Source organism: Ursus maritimus, unplaced genomic scaffold (assembly GCF_017311325.1).
Source record: "Ursus maritimus isolate PB19 unplaced genomic scaffold, ASM1731132v1 scaffold_30, whole genome shotgun sequence".
NCBI classification, from domain to species: Eukaryota; Metazoa; Chordata; class Mammalia; order Carnivora; family Ursidae; genus Ursus; species Ursus maritimus.
Window position 1 is genome coordinate 27,181,954 of NW_024425564.1, and position 16,711 is coordinate 27,198,664.

General features: G+C 41.6%; 1 protein-coding gene across 5 annotated transcripts in view; it reads right to left on the reverse strand.

The window, feature by feature from the left end:
- ATXN1 (ataxin 1) overlaps positions 1-16,711 on the reverse strand; it is a 389,590-nt gene that overhangs the window by 293,532 nt on the left and 79,347 nt on the right. The window contains exon 1 of one of the 5 annotated variants that reach the window (XM_040645082.1): positions 12,106-13,606. The exons of the other annotated variants lie outside the window; for them this stretch is intronic. The gene's annotated coding sequence lies outside the window, so the exon portion shown is untranslated. Of the gene's footprint in view, positions 1-12,105; positions 13,607-16,711 lie in introns of those variants that run through there. 5 annotated transcript variants of the gene reach the window in all.

A 16,711-nucleotide genomic window follows, 5' to 3' on the forward strand; every position in this document is an offset into this window, starting at 1 on the left:
GCCATTTGAAGAGTAACCTCCCTCTGGTTCTTTAATTTCAGTCTGGTTCACCGAGTTGATTCAACTGTGAGAGAATTTCCAGAATAGTTTGCAATAGTTCCATAAATTCCTATGGACTGAATGTCCTTTTGCACATTTAAAGAGATCTCCCTAAAACTATTCAGTGGTGAAAAAAAACACCAAGATACTGGATAAGATAGCCACAGTATTTCTGCCTGAATTTTTTAAAACAATAAGGGAATGGTGATTTTCAGTTGCTAACAGAGAGTCACTAAGGATTCAAACAATATTATGTTTCTTTTTTAAAAAAAACATTTTATTTATTTGAGAGAGAGAGAGAGGGAGAGAGCGTGCGTGTACAAGCAGGGAAGGAGGCGCAGAGGGACAAGCAGGCCTCCTGCTGAGCAGGGAGCCCCATGCAGGACTCGATCCCAGGACCCCGGGATCATGACCTGAGCTGAAGGCAGAAGCTTAACCATCTGCGCCACCCAGGCGCCCCCAAATAATATTAAGTTTCTATGTAAGAACTGGTAAGACCAAAACATAAAGAACAAAAGCTTTTGAACTACATCAAGTGCAGTAACTATTGTCCCTTTAGTTTCTGTAACAACTAAGACTTTCCATTCTTTCCCTGACACAGACATGTGAAATACAGAAAGTGAAAGAAGTGATCTCTATACTTCTATACTTCAAGAGACGTTTAGAATGGCACTGTTGTCAGAAAGGAAACACTTGCTGGTTATTGTATCCTCCTTATTTTTTAGGAGGACAATGCCCACCAAATACTAGCCAGGAACATATTTATCCATACCGGGGAGTCCTTCTCTTTTGTTTTAACTGTGAAGATTGTGCCCACAACCAATGGAAACCGAAGAGAACTGGAAAGAAAGAATCATAACAAAAAATACAACAAAACCCACTGCCATTTATAAATCGTTCAGCTACAAAAAGCGGCTGTGTTTTATAAAGGCACATGACGTATCACCACAGGTATTTTCTGCCATTTAAAAATACCCAACAGTAGTGACGGCCCCGCGGCTAGGCTGCCAGGACTAACCTGCAATTTGGACAATTTGTGTGGGGATGACATTACGCTGTCTTGTGACCCAAGGAGCAGATGCTACTGATTAATACACAAAAATGTCTAAAGCAGAGTTTCACAAGCACACGCTTCTGCATAGTAAAAACAGCTTTGACGATTATGTGCAAAATAGTACCAAATGATGAAGGATGAGTGGTTTTCTTTTTTAAAAAAGAGAGTCCGCCAAATTAATTGGTAAATTTTCACCAGCCTTCTTCTAAGGAAAATATGGATGTGACAGAAAAAATCTTGCTTTGTATTTTTGAAAAATGGGGAGAGGGTAGCCTGTATCATGTATTAGCCAGCGTGTTCACTGGGATGCTACATTCCATGGGGAAACATGATGTTATGCTAACAATAAAATGAGGACAAAAAAGACTGGGATACATCAGGGAAACACCTTTGAGGGACTCTGGCGTACTGACTGGCACTGTAAATCTCAAACAGGAAAGAATGCATGCAGCTTGGCCCAAAATACATTTGACCACAGAACACTTTCCAGAAGAAATAAGCAACCAGCAGACATGCACTAACCAAAATGCATCCTAGTAAACAATACCCGAGGTCAGCGGTTCCCAAACCTTTTGGTCTCAAGTCCCCTTTGCCTCCCTAAAATGTTTAGGGAGCTTTTCATTAGGCAGATCATACTGAGCAATATTTATTGTGTTAGAAATTAAGACTGCAGGGGCGCCTGGGTGGCACAGCGGTTAAGCGCCTGCCTTCGGCTCAGGGCGTGATCCCGGCGTGATGGGATCGAGTCCCACATCAGGCTCCTCCGCTATGAGCCTGCTTCTTCCTCTCCCACTCCCCCTGCTTGTGTTTCCTCTCTCGCTGGCTGTCTCTATCTCTGTCAAATAAATAAATAAAATCTTTAAAAAAAAAAAAAGAAATTAAGACTGCAAAAAATTTGAAATATGTTAAAATTAATTCATTACGATAAATAATAATATACACATTGCATGTTACATAAAATATCGTTATGAAAAAGCAACTATATTTTCCAAAACAAAAAGGTTAGTGAGAAGAGTGACACTGATTTAAATTTTTTTTTTTTTTAAGATTTTATTTATTTATTCGACAGAGATAGAGACAGCCAGCGAGGGAGGGAACACAAGCAGGGGGAGTGGGAGAGGAAGAAGCAGGCTCATAGTGGAGGAGCCTGATGTGGGGCTCGATCCCAGAACGCCGGGATCACGCCCTGAGCCGAAGGCAGACGCTTATCCGCTGTGCCACCCAGGCGCCCCTGATTTAAATTTTTGCAAATCTCTTTAATATCTGGCTTAACAGGGGCACCTGGGTGACTGAGCCAGTAGAGTGCCGGACTCTTGATTTCAGCCCAGGTCTTGATCTCAGGGTAGTGAGTTCAAGCCCTGGATTGGGCTCCATGGAGCCTACTCGAAAAAGTAAAATAAAATAAAATAATAAAATAAAATAAAGTAAAGTAAAATAATAAAATCTTAAAAAAATATATCTGGCTTAACAGAAAAAAGTTAAGTTCTCAAATGTGCCTCTGAATTCATTTTCTGTGATACATATTTTGGTCAGCGTGTAGGCTGGCGGTAGCCATGAAGGGCCAGTAGGAAAGGGCAGGCTGTCAAGAAAACATCTATTTACTTGGATTCTTCCAGGTAAGAACCTGGGAAAAGTGTATACTTTAGACTTCTTTAGCAAATGCTTTCTTTTAATAATCCAGGTTTTAATAATCTAGTAAGGATTTGTTTTAACAGAAGACGATAAACTTTTTAAGTACCCTGAATGAGATTCAGAAAGACCTGTTTCATGAAATCAGTCAACAAAGTAGGTCTGTCATCATAAACCATTAACTATTTATTTAAGAAAACTACACAACAGTGGCTATCTTTGGGTGTTAATGTACACATGCAATAATAATAATAGCAATAGCTAATATTTGTGGGGGTTCTCATTTTTTTTAAAGAGGTAGGAGGGGCAGGGAGAGAGGGAGAGAGAGAATCTCGAGCAGACTCCACACAGCGTGGAGCCCAAAGTGGGGCTCAATCTCATAACCCCAAGATCATGACCCGAGCCAAAATCAAGAGGAAGACGCTTAACTGACTGAGCCACCCAGGTGCCCTGATGCTAAAATTTGAGTGTTAAACCCTGAGATTATGTTATTTCTTTTTAGCCTTACACACACCCTAGGTGGTAGACATTTGCATCATTTGATCTTTCATAAATGAAGAAAGGGAGGTGAACGGAGCTAAGTAACATACTCAGGGTGCTAAGTAACTAAGTGACAGATTCAGGACTCCAACTTCTCTCTGACGCCAGAGATCCTTCCCTTTCCTGTTTCAAAGCAAGTAGCTGCTCGATGAATTAGTTCGGAGCCCACACGAATACATGTGCTTAACGGGAACATTCTTCTACCTCCCAAAGCAGACTATCCATGTTATCCCGTGAAAAAGAGAAGCCTTCTCACTCAAAAGCCACATAGGCTGGATGCTCTGAAGGCCAATCTTCCAATTCTTAAAAAGTCATGAGGATGGAGCACTCGTCAGGAGGTTCTGGAAACAAAACCCAAGGTACCCTCAGTCTGTATTCCCTCTTTCTTCCTCTGAAAGCACACTGATGAAACAAAGACCATGAAAAACCCGTCACCGCTAAGGTGCCGCAATGGGGCAAGGAGAAAGGAGAGGCAGACCTCGTTTTATTGCACTGAGTTTCGGGATGCTTATCAGATATTGTATTTTTTACAAATCGAAGGCTGTGGCAACCCTGCCTCCAGCAAGTGTATCAACACTGTTCCCTAGCATAGCATTTGGTCACTTCCCGTCTCTGTGTCACATTTTGGGAATTCTCATCATATTTCAAACTTTTTCATTATTATTATATTTGTTACAGCGATTGGTGATCAGTGATTACAACTCACTGAAAGCTCAGATGATGGTTAGCATTTTTTAGCAAGACAGTATTTTTAAACGAAGATATATATTGTTTTTTAGACATGACGCTCTTGCACACTTAGCAGTCTACAGTGTAGTGTCAACACGACTTGTGTTATGCACTGGGAACACAAGAATTCATCTGACCCATTTTATGGCAATCCTTGCTTTACTGCGGTGGTCTGGAACCAAACCTGAAATATCTGACATTATGTCTGTGTTTCTTTTTCTAGTGCTTTCTAAACCCTCAGCTCCCTTGGGTCACTATACACCTGTGCCCATTATTTCTCTAACCTCAATGGCTATCCTTCTGCTACCACAGAATCATTTAAAACATACTGAATACCTTCCTGGATCAGCCTTAATCATTTTCCAACACGCAGCTCAAGACAGCTGACCTTCCAGAACTGCCCCCGCCCCCTTTCCTCGAAGTTCCTTGGGCAGGGAACGCCACCCTTATGGGCTGACCTGTGTACTGCACTCCCTGACAACGTGTAACACAGCTTCACCTGCATGAGTCTTGTCTTTCCCAGCTGTAAGTAGATCGCGAATGTTCTCAAGACCTTCTGAGGAGCTCACAGCACTTTCCAAGTGCCAAACACAATATCATGCTTGCTTGTCTTGATTGGGTGAAGACTAAAGAACACAGGAGTGTTTTTTTACGTCAGTTTTATTTTTAAACAGCTTTAGATTCTTCAGTCCTGAGATTAAACAAAATCAGCAGTGGAATTTAGCCAAAAATTTTAGATATTTTAAAAGAGAATAGTGGTCTACAGTATCCTCAATGGTGTTCACTGAAAACTCCATGCCAGTTTATCTGTGACACTCTCAGAGTAGATAGAATTAGGTCCATCCTAATGTGAACTGATTTGAGAAGAAAGCAGGACCAAAAAAAAAAAAAAAGTGGATTTGGGGTAGACCCAGAAATTTATTGATTGTGTCGTACCCTTTCTAAATGCTCAGCCATTCTTAATAACATCACTACCCACCCTTCCATGTCCCATTGACGTGCTCTGCATATCTGTTTTCAATATGAATGCCCAAACTGGCAGGGAGCTTTTTAACGGATAGATCTGTGCACCACAGACCACAGAACACAGAAGAACCCAACTCATTCTCTCGGCACCATAATTACTCTTGGAAAAATTATGCTACATACTTTGTATAAATGGTCTGATCTGGGGGCGCCTGGGTGGCTCTGTTAGTTGAGTGGCTGACTCTTGGTTTCTCCTCAGGTCATGATCTCAAGGTCATAGGATCAAGCTCTGCCATCGGGCTCCTCGCTCAGCACGGAGTCTGCTTGTCCCTCTTCCTCTGCTCCTTCCCTCCCCCTCACTCCCTGCTCACTCAGGCATGTGTGCTCTCTTTCTCAAATAAATAAATAAGTAAATAAGTAAGTAAATAAATAAATAAATAAATAAATAAAATCCTTTACAAAAATGGTACGATGTAATAGCAGGTGTTGACAATACCTGATAATACTTCCATACTATGTCAAACTTACAAGGCCATTTCATTCTCCAAAACCATCCTTTTTCTCAGACCAACCAAATAAATTGGAGGCTTGTGTATTTGTAAGTAACATGGTTAGGAACAGGCCTGTTTTGTTTTTTCTGACCATGCCAAACTTCTGCACAGAACGGAAAGCCACTGCAGTGGTTCATCTCTAATTACTGTCACAGACTATCTAACTTAAATACTGGGTTTCCATTTGTGAGCGCCATGACTGGACTTATAGAACCATGCAAATTTTGGCCTTCCTTTGAAACCTAACAGCCCCAATCTTAACCTTCTTTATCATTCTTGGTGGAAATTTTCAACAACCACAAAGGTGGGGAAAAGGGTGTGTTGCATATCGACTTCTTAGTCATATTTCCTGATGTTACCATTTTAGTATACTTTAAATATTTACTTATGGCAACATTTAAGTAATTATAGCTTACGAAGCACCGTTCTCTTTCTGTCTTGGTAGACCCCTCAGTGTGCAGTACCACAAAAGAAAGTTCTCCGAATCACTGCCATTATTTAGTGAAGGACTGATGTTCTTACTCGGTGAGCACTTCTCCCAACGCTCTTGAAATCTGAAGTGAGCAATCTTAGGCTGGCAATTTTTTTTTAAACTGCCTTTCATATTATACACTGGGACAGCTATAAACTAACGCTTCCTTTTTGCCTCCCTCCACACTCGCATCGGCGGTACCCACACACCCCTGAGCACCTGACACCCAAGTGAAGCTGAAGGAGCCACGAGCTATGACTCCCAACCAAGAAGGGGTAAGCTAGAGGATTAAAAGGAAAAAGCAGTGACGTAATGCTGCATGGTGAGGTCCCATCCCTTTTAGGGATCCACCAAGCCTGTTCCTGGTACCCCAGCATCACTGAGTTGCTGAAACTGAGAACTCCAGATTCAACACCTCCCCCCTTATTTCACAAGTGAGCTATTCCCAATCTCATCCATTCTACTTCCTGGTTACACTGCTGGAATCCTTCCCTTTCCACCCCTCTGGCACTACTGCTTCTGTTCTCACCCATCTCTCCTGCCCGCCCACCTCGATGTCTGACTGCTCTCCTGGTCCTCCAGCCAACTCTCCAGAATGCCACCAAACAGATCTCATGACTGCATTCCCCGAACTGAAAACCATGGGTAACTACAGCATACTCTTCAAACTATCCCTTAAGAGGAAGGGGGAATGTGAACCGCACATCAGTAAATCACATTTTGTGATCCCAACCCTTCCCCTTTTGTTGTGAATGTGCAATTAAGAAGAGCTCCAGAGAACAAAGATGTGGAGGACATGTAAGAGGCCAAGAACCAACGTTTCATTCACAGATTTTTTCCCCCTCTGGGTTTTCTTGGCTCATCTATATTTTGGGTCAGGTTTTCTTATTTTTTTTTTAACTCAATTTGACTTTTAATCATTAAGAATAATCCTAGAAGCATGTCCTGTTAGGCGCTGCCAAGTTGCATTGATACATTTCATTACTGCTTGAAAGGCCACATATTAAAAACACTACCAGAAGTCAAGTTAAAGAAAATGAAAACATAATGATCTGGGATATTTTTTTTTAAAGCAGTTACTAAAACAGAAACAAATGTTATTTTAAATCTCTGGCTCGCTATAAACTGACAAGATAGGAATATGAATTCTACCAAGTAACGTACAACAACTGCTTCTCCCCACAACCGCACGCCAACAACCCCACTTTACATGTTACTTGGATGTGACATGGGGAACGGGTCATCTAGACTACAAACCACCCCTCATTCAAGGAGATTCGCTCCAGCCTCTTTTTGATATCGTGGCATCATTAACTTTTAAAAAGCCCAGTAAATCACAATTCTTAAAGCTGATGTGAAGAAAAGTCACTGCAAAGTTTTAAATTTCTAAAGCAAGTGAGACACAATATCCGAAAAACTGTAAGATGATCCCATCCTTGTCAAGTGAGGTGAGTCGAGTCATCGACACACTTCTTACGGAGCTTTGTAAGGAAATTCTGCCAGGCGCTTGTCTGGAGTAGAGGAAACCTTCCCTGATACGGATCACACCTTCGGGGAGTCTCTCCGCCATCTGGGAAGACAGCATATACACAAATGGTACAACCTCTTTGTGGTACAGTAAGAGAACAAGAGAAAAGCTTTGGAATTTTAGAGGAGGAAACCATTTGAGGCAGGAAAGGGTCTCAGGAAAGGTTCCATAGCGAAGGTGGGTGGCCTTCAGGATCAGACGGGTGGGCATTCTGAACTCATGTTTCCATTCCTAAAATGAAAGTCCCAGCACTAGCTCAAACTAGTCAGGTTGTCCCTCAAGCTAGCATTTAAGGAGCAACTTTTGTGTGTGAAGAAACTCACAAATGTTACCTCCAAACAAACTCAAAATGATAGCCTGGTTGTAACTGGCTTAAGAAGGTCTGGAGACTCATTGACATTCCCAAGAGTCATTAGTTCTCCTTAAACATTAGGAAGCCAAAATGGTGTTTATATCAACATAACAACAGCACAGAGAGGAGGACACTCTTAACAAGAACAACCAAGGGTCAAAATCATTATGCATTTTGAATATAAATATGGCTTAATAGAATAAGGATTTAGATCTGCCAAAAACAGATCACATGACCCCCAATATAACTGAAGTGACAAGAATGCCAATAAATATACTTATTTATTCTGTCCTCTAGCATCAAGATTATACAATGATTTCATTTTGCACTGAATTATTAAAATATATATTTGCTTTAAAATAGTTATTCACACTTGTTTTACAAAATGTGGTCTAAGAAACTTTTATGTCAAATGAGTCACAGGAGAGTGGCTCATGAAAAATACAACCCTGGGCCCACCCCTGACCCACTTCATCAGGCTCCCCGGGCCCAGGAATCTGAATTTTCAAAAAGCTCTCTCCTTACCCCCAAGTGAGGACTGGCTGCACATTTAAGTTTTCAAACCCCTTGCCTGTAGCGTCCTCCCCCACCTGCTTCCCTCTCCTTTTCTCTTTTATTGTAATGGGTCTTTGCCAATTTAAAGAATTACCTTCCAACATCCTCCAAATGTTTTCTGTGTCACCCTACATTGACTACAAGGAAAATTGCCTCTAAAACACTGAAATTATACCACTGAAAAGAGGATGTCAGTAGTCCCCCTTATTCGTGGGGGACATGTTCCTAGACCCCCAATGGATATCTAAAACAGTATCAAACCCTATATATACTATGTTTTTTCGCATACATCCGTACCTATGATGAAGCTTATTTATTTGTATTGAATTATAATTAACATGTAATATTATATTACGTTCAGTCATATAAGACAGTGATGCAATATTTATCTACATTAGGAAATCATCACCACGACAGGTCTAGTTACCATCTGCTGCAAAACAAACTTATTACACTATTATTGACTATATTCCCTTTGCTGTACATTACATATCTGTGACTACTGATAACTGAAAGTTTGTATCTCTTAATCCCCTTCACCAGTTTCAACCATCCACCCCACCTCTATTTTGATAGCAATTGTATTGACTCTGTAGATTGCTTTGGGTAGTATAGACATTTTAGCAGTATTCGTTCTTCCTCCATGAGCATGGAGTGTTTTTCCATTTCTTTGTGTCATCTCCAATTTCTGTCATCAGTGCCTTATAGTATAGGTTTTGAACCTCTTGGTTAAATTTATTCCTAGGTATTTTTTTAAATTTTTTTAAAAAGTTTTTATTTAAATACTAGTTAGTTAACATATAGTGAAATATTGGTTTCAGGAGTAAATTTAGTGATTCATTGCTTACAGATAACACACAGTGCTCATCCGGTATTTTATTCTTTTTTATACAAGTGTAAATGGGATTGTTTTGATTCCTCTTTCTGATAGTTCATTATAAATATATTGAAACACAACAGACGTCTGTGTATTCATTCTGTATCCTGTAACTTTACTGAATTCATGTATTAGTTCTAACAGTTTCTTGGTGGAAACTTTAGGGTTTTCTATGTACATTATCATGTCATCTGTAAATAGAGGCAGTTTTATTTCTACAATTATTGTACTGGTGTCTATTTCTCCCATTATTTCTGTTAATACCTGCTTAATATATTTGGGTGCATAAATGTCCACAAATGTTTTAATGTTCTTGTTGGACTCTGACCCCTTTATCATTATGGAATGGCCTTCTTTGTCTTTTGTTACACTCTGTTTTAAAGTCTATTTTGTCTGATAAAAGTATTGCTACCTCAGCTTTCTTTTCACTTCCTTTTGCATGGTATATTCATCCCTTCACTTTCAGTCTGGGTGTGTCTTTAGGTTTGAAGTGAGTCTTTTTTTTTTTTTTAAAGATTTTATTTATTTATTTGACAGAGATAGAGACAGCTGGCGAGAGAGGGAGCACAAGCAGGGAGAGTGGGAGAGGAAGAAGCAGGCTCATAGCGAAGCAGCCTGATGTGGGGCTCGATCCCATAACGCTGGGATCACGCCCTGAGCTGAAGGCAGACGCTTAACCGCTGTGCCACCCAGGCGCCCCTGAAGTGAGTCTTTTATAAGCAGCATGTAGAAGGGTCTTGTTTTTTTATCCATCCAGACATACTATGTCTTTTGATGGGAGAATTTAGTCCCTTTATACTTAAAGTAATTACTGATAAATATGTACTTAACTGCCATTTTGGTAACTGTTTTCTGGCTGTTTTCACCACTCTGTTCCTTTCTTCTTCTCTTTCTTTCTTCTCTTGTCCTTTCATTGTTTTCTTTAGTGTTGAGTTTAAATGTCTTTCTCTCTTTTCTTTCTTTCTTTTTTTTTTTTTTTTGCTTTTGTGTATTTACTGTAAGTTTTTTCTTTGTGGTTACAGTGATGTGCACATAGAACATTTTATGTATGTAACAGTGTCTTTTACCTTGACAGTAACTTAAGTGTGAACACATTCCAAAGTTTTACATTTTTACCCCACCCCCCATATTTTATATTTTTGATGACATATTTTACATCTTTTTATTTTATGTATCCCTTAATTGTTGTTGTATTTTTAATTAATTTTGCTACTTTTGTCTTTTACCCTTCATAATTGCTTGAGCCATTGCTTTTATTATTTATCTTTTCCTGTAAGATTTTTACTTTAGTATGTTTTCTTACTTATTACTAATTATTAATTAGTACCTTTTCTTTTTAACTCAGAGAAATCCCTTTACCATTTCTTGTAAGGCTAGTTCAGTAGTGAAGAACTCCTTTAGTTTTCACTTATCTTGAAAACTCCTAATCTCTCCTTCAATTCTGAATGATAACCTTGCCAGATAGAGACTTCTTGGTTGGCAGTTTTTTCCTTTTAGCATTTGGAATATGTCACACCACTCCCTTCAGGCCTGTAAAGTTTCTGCTAAAAAATTCTGCTGATAGCCTTATGGGGTTTCCTTTGTTATGTTGCTTTTATTCCTGTTTTTAGGATTCTCTCCTTATTCTTAACTTTTACTGTTTTAATTATAATGTGACTTGCTGTGTTTCTCTTTGTGTTTATTTTATTTGGAATTCTCTGGGCTTCCTGGACCTAGCTGTCTGTTTCCTTCCCCAGATTAGAGAAGTTTTCAGCCATTATTTCTTCAGTAATTTTTCTGGCCCTTTCTTTCTTCCGCCTTTGGGAGTCCTATAATGCAAATGTTATTCCACTTGATCAAGTCCCAGAGGTCCCTTAAGATATCCTCACTTCTTTTCTTTTTTTTTTTTTTTACTGAGTATTTTCCATGACTTTGTCTTTGAGCTCACTGATTCATGCTTCTATTTCATCCACTCTATTGCTGAACCCTCTAATGTATTTTTCAGTTCAGTTTCAACTTCCGATTTGGTACCTGCTTATGTTTTCTATCTCTTTGTTGACGTTCTTGCTGTGTGATTACCCATTTTTCTTCTGAGATCAGTGACCATCTTTACGACCATTACTTTGAACTCTTTATCAGGTAGACTGCTTACTTCCATTTCATTAATGTCTTTTTCTGGGGATTTGCCTTGTTCTCTGGATTGGAACATATTCCTCTGTCTCCTCATTTTGCCTATCTCTCTGTGTTTGTGTGCATTAGGAGAAATGACCACCTCCCTCAGTCTTGGAGTGGTCTTGTGTAGTGGCTGTTCCATGAGGCCCAGAAGCTCAATCTCTGGCTACCAGAGCCAGGTGCTCTATGGTCATTCTTCATGTGTGCTGCATGTACCCACTGACTATGATAGGGCCATGGCTGCTGCATGGGGAGACTGGGGCTTGGGCACTTGCCATCTCAACTGTAGCCCACCCACTGCATTGGGAGGGCAGGGCTTGGGGCACTCACCTGGCCCAACTGCACCTAAACTACTATGCAGGGAAAGTGGGGTTCAAGCCACTTGGCTGTCCAGTTACAGTTCTGTCTCTGGGCTGGGTGGGCCAGGCTCAGAGTGGCCCAGCAGATCGATTATGGCTTGGCTGCTATGAAGAGAGGGTGGGGCTCAGGGTGCTCGCCAGCCCAATTGTGGCTCAGCCACTGCATGGGGAGGGCAGAGCTTAGGCACTTATCCCACTGGTTTTGGCTCAGCAGCTACACAGGTTGGGTGGGGCTCAGGGTATGAGCCTAGCCCTGTTGCAGCTCCTGTGCTGCCTAGGGTAGGCGGAGCATGGGGCACTCACCCAGCTTGGTTATGCTGCGGTGTGGGCAGAGCACACCCTCCAGTTCTGGCAGGCTAGAAGAACGGTGCCAAAAACGGTGCCTGTTGTCTCCTTCACCAGCAAGTTAGAATGAGATTGCAAAAATGTTGTCCACCAGCATTTCCATCCCCCAGATAAAGTCCCTGCAGATTCCTGCCTCTCCAGCAGCAGCTTTAACGTTAGTAAGTGCGTCTCCTTCACTTCTGGTCTAGGTGCTTTTCAGTCGGTTGATTTTGTGCTGGATCTCTGGGCAAGTGGGTTTGCACATGAGCCCTTGAGATCAGGATCTCCATTCCTTATAGTTCTATAATTCTCCTGGGTTACTCCCCATTGATTTTCAAAACCTGAAGTTTAGGGAGCTTGTCTTCCGGGAGCCAGCCCGCAAGGTCAGGATGCCTGATGTGGGGCACAGTACCTCAGTTCTCAAGGGAGTGTTTTGCAATTTGGGGGTCCTTCTAGCTTGTATGTGATGTGATCTCTTTCTCAAAATGTCTTACTGTACTGTATCCATCCTTCTTCTTGTGATGATGTGAGACGATAAAAGGCCAGTGTGATGAGATGAAGTGAGGTGAATGGGGTAGGCACTGTGACGTAGCATTAGGCTAACATCGACCTTCCAGGGATATGCCAGAAGGAGGCTCATCTGCTTCTGGACCACAGTTGACCACAAGTAACTGAAACCGTGGAAATTGAAACCACGGATAAGAGGAGGAGCAGGGTGGGGGAGGGGTAGAGACACTACTCTATTTCAAGCAATTCTTATAATTCCTCTTTTTTTATGTGTCTAGCTTGAGTCAGCAAAATGTGGTACCGGCAAATGCGTTGGGTTCTGTGGCAGGCAGAATAATGCCCCCCCTCCCCAAATGTGTCCACATCCTAACGCCCATAACCTGTGAATGTTACCTTCCACAGATAAAAGGAATTCCACAGATGTGATGCAATTCAGAACCCTGGGGTGAATATCCCAGATTACACAGATGGGCTTAGTGTAATTGCAAGGGTCCTCAGGAGCAGAAGAGGGAGGCAGAAGAATAGAGTGAAGGGAGAGGTGACTACAGGGAGAGGCAGTGTTGCCAGCTTTGAAGACAGAGAAAAAGGCCACAAGCCAAGAAATACAAGTGGCCTCTAGGAACCAGAATAGGCTATGATAGGGATCCCCTCCGTAAGGAACGCAGCCCTTCACTTTGACATTAGCCTGGTGAGACCTGTGTTGGACTCCTGACCTACAAAACCATAAGACAATAAATCTGTGTTGTCTCCAGCCACCAAGTTTATGCTAGTTTGCTGCAGCAGCAATAAAAAATGAATGCTGGTTCTTTGGAGGACAAAACGATAAACACACGGGTTACCTCTAACACAAAAGCCATGGCCCAGGGGCCCACACACTTCTGTCTTCTCAAGAACGTAAAAGACAGAATGCCAAATATTCCCTTGGGTACAACTGAGATATGGCCCAAACAGTTTCCAACAACACTGCCACTTCCTCTATTCACTTCCCCCCTTATCCCGCGGCTCCTCTTACTGTCCACCATGACAGGCTGGTGGATCACTTTGAACAAGTACAAAGAGGAGAGGGTCGAAGTCAGTGTTTCTCAGCTCCAGCACTATTGACATCTGGGGCCAGATCATTCTTTTGTTGTGGGGACTGTTCTGTATACAGTGGGATACTTAGTGGTATCTCTGATCTCCACCCACTAGAGGCCAGTAGAACTACCTCCCTCTCCCCCACGTATGACAACCAAAAATGGCTGCAGACATTGCCAAATGCTCTCTGAGTGGGGAAGAAGTGCCCCCCTGCTGGGATCCACTGGTCTCAGGCCCATTTACCTAGCGCTCTATTGCTCTCTCCCTTCGTCCCCCCCGACGGAGGGAGAAGCCTCTAGCATGTGTGTGTATATATACATACATACTCTTACATTGCAGCTGGTCTCATTCAAACTAGTTTCCCATGAATTCAGTCTGTTTGGCAGTTTAAAACAGCTCTAAGTCAAAACTCAACCGCAGGCTTTTTTAATGGCCCCACTACACATATTCCCAGCCACAGGCAACGGAAACATGGCTATTCCACAATGACCCACAACCCAACCCTGCCAATGGGCTCACAATCCATTCTGCCGCTAGAAAGGCTAACTAGGCCAAAGCTCGCTATTTGACTGTTACAAGTAACTTTCTAAAGCCCTCTGCAACTTTATTACCTAAACATAATTAATAAAAGTCCTTTCCATCAGAAGGTTTAACACAGCGTAAATCAAGCAGGAGATGACTGGAAACCTGATTGATGACAGAACAGATGTTCTGGAATCGGATCTTGGGAAATAGCCACTGTCCGGGAATTAGAAGCCAGTCTACTAGAGAAACAGATAATGTCCTTGGCAAGTTTTCTCTAAGAAAAGAACTTAAACAAAGATGTTAAAAGATCCTGTTTTACGTAATTCTTAATTCTGCTCAGACTTGCCATTTCAATTTCAAAATAACAAAACAGTAAATGGGAAACACAGGTCCTATTCTTCCTGGAATCCGAAACAAAACTAGAGTTTCCAAGATGGGATGTGAAATTCACAGGATCACCATTAGTGGGCCTGAAAGCCAGAGCCACACTGAAGTCCTGTGAATTCTGGATGGAGATGGCTCTCGGAGCTGCAGTGACTCTATGAAATGTTCTGCCAGGAATGGTAGCATACACATTCCTGGTACCTACAAGGAACCAATGGCTTTTTAACCAATCGGTTAACTACAGTCTCTGTAGATGAATCCTCCATCAGCGACTGTCCTATCAATCCTAAGACTTTAGAAATTCACGTTTTTCTCTCAGAGGCCTTTCTCCAAGCCCACAAGACTCTTAGAAAGCCTGAAAATAAGTTCATGTAACTCTGAAGATCTAACAGCCAGAGTCCTACACCAAACACCATACTCACCATGGATCCTACACTCACTTTTTTATCATGATACTGGCCTTAGGGCAGTCAACCCTGGTAGCCACAGACGCCTTTTCAATTCATTTCAAAGATGTGAAATTCAAGCATTCATGACAAGCAGTACCCATGAGGAGGGAGAGCACAAGGAAAGAGCTTTCAGGAAATGGTATGCTTTTTAAAACTGGGGTGTGGCAAACTGCAGGGGATGAGGAGGATGGGGTGGGGGCGGGGAGAAAGAACTGGGACATCATTAGGTATTGTCTCTAATATGCAAAGGTCACAAATTCCAAAGTGCTGCATTATGAATGGAAACATCAAGACAGGTAACAACAGGGTAACAACACGGATCCGCCGTCTTCAACCCAGCTACCCGCATCAGGCCAGTAATGACTCCACCACAGTAGTAATAAAGTAGCGAGTGTGGTTGAGTTTGCAATCTGCTGAAAACATATACAATTCTAAGGTTCTGAAAAGGTTATTTACTAACCCACACTCCCAGCTTTTATATGGCTGGTTGAGAAGAGCAGGGTAATGCTCTTAAGTGGATTGAGCTACAGGTTTTAAGTCCTTGCCAGATTTAATATCCCACAACTATAAATTTTTACTTTTAAAGTTACTCAGGTATACGACACACTTCTATAAAAATAATGTATAAAGTAGCTCCTTATTTCCCAACCCACAATTACCAACATATGAAACCAACTCTTGTTGATCTTAGCACTGGTTTTATGTATCCTTTTAGCTGTTAGGGAAATTGAAACATCTTATTTCTTCGTTTAACAGTTGCTGAGTGCCTACTTTGTGCTAGACTCCAAGAATATATATGAATAAAATATGGTCCCTGCACTGTCCATCTAGTGGTGGGATAATAGACAACGCCAAAGAGGGAGTCAAGGCTATAAAAGAGGAAAGCAGTACAAGTGGAAGGATGGATATGTTTTTCTACAAAAAGAATATCAATTTGGGTTACTTACCCTGATTCCCAGCTCACAAATTGTATTTTCTACTGCGGATTGCTCACGGTGACAAAAGAATTTCAGTATGATTGTTTTGGGGTTGGAAACATCTCCCTAACAAATTTAGCTATGCCGTTGGCCTCTATTCTGGAACATCCAGCTGACAAAGTGAAGTTTTACACCAGCCTCAATGATTCCATCACAATATCTGGAATAGCACGTGCATTTGATCCCGTGTTCAAGCACCATTGACGATTATTTTGTAACATTTCATATCTGAGTGTTTGTCTCATTTTGCTATTTTATTTTATTTTCACTTAACAGCTGTTTTTTTTAAAAATCGATGACTAATGTCTGAGTGGCCGCAGGGAGCAAAGCACCATGGGAAATGTAAAAAGGAACCAGAGTTTGTCCTTGTCCTTAAAGAAGCTTTCCACCCTGAGTCCGGGAGGCAGATATGTAAACAAACAATGAGGTGTGAATCAAGAGGTATGTGGTGAGTGCTGGGAAGTGACAGGCAGTGAACTTTGCAGGCGGAGGGCTCCAAGTTGGAATACAGGTATTCATTAACTGTGTGGGGAGGGAGGAGGGAGTCTTCTATTTTTAAATTCTCTATATACTAGGACTTTCCCTCCAAATCTTGTTTATTTTACCCATTTTACTTGTATCCCGCTTCACTCCCACCTGTGAAGGTTGTCCTGCTTGCACGGTAGTTTG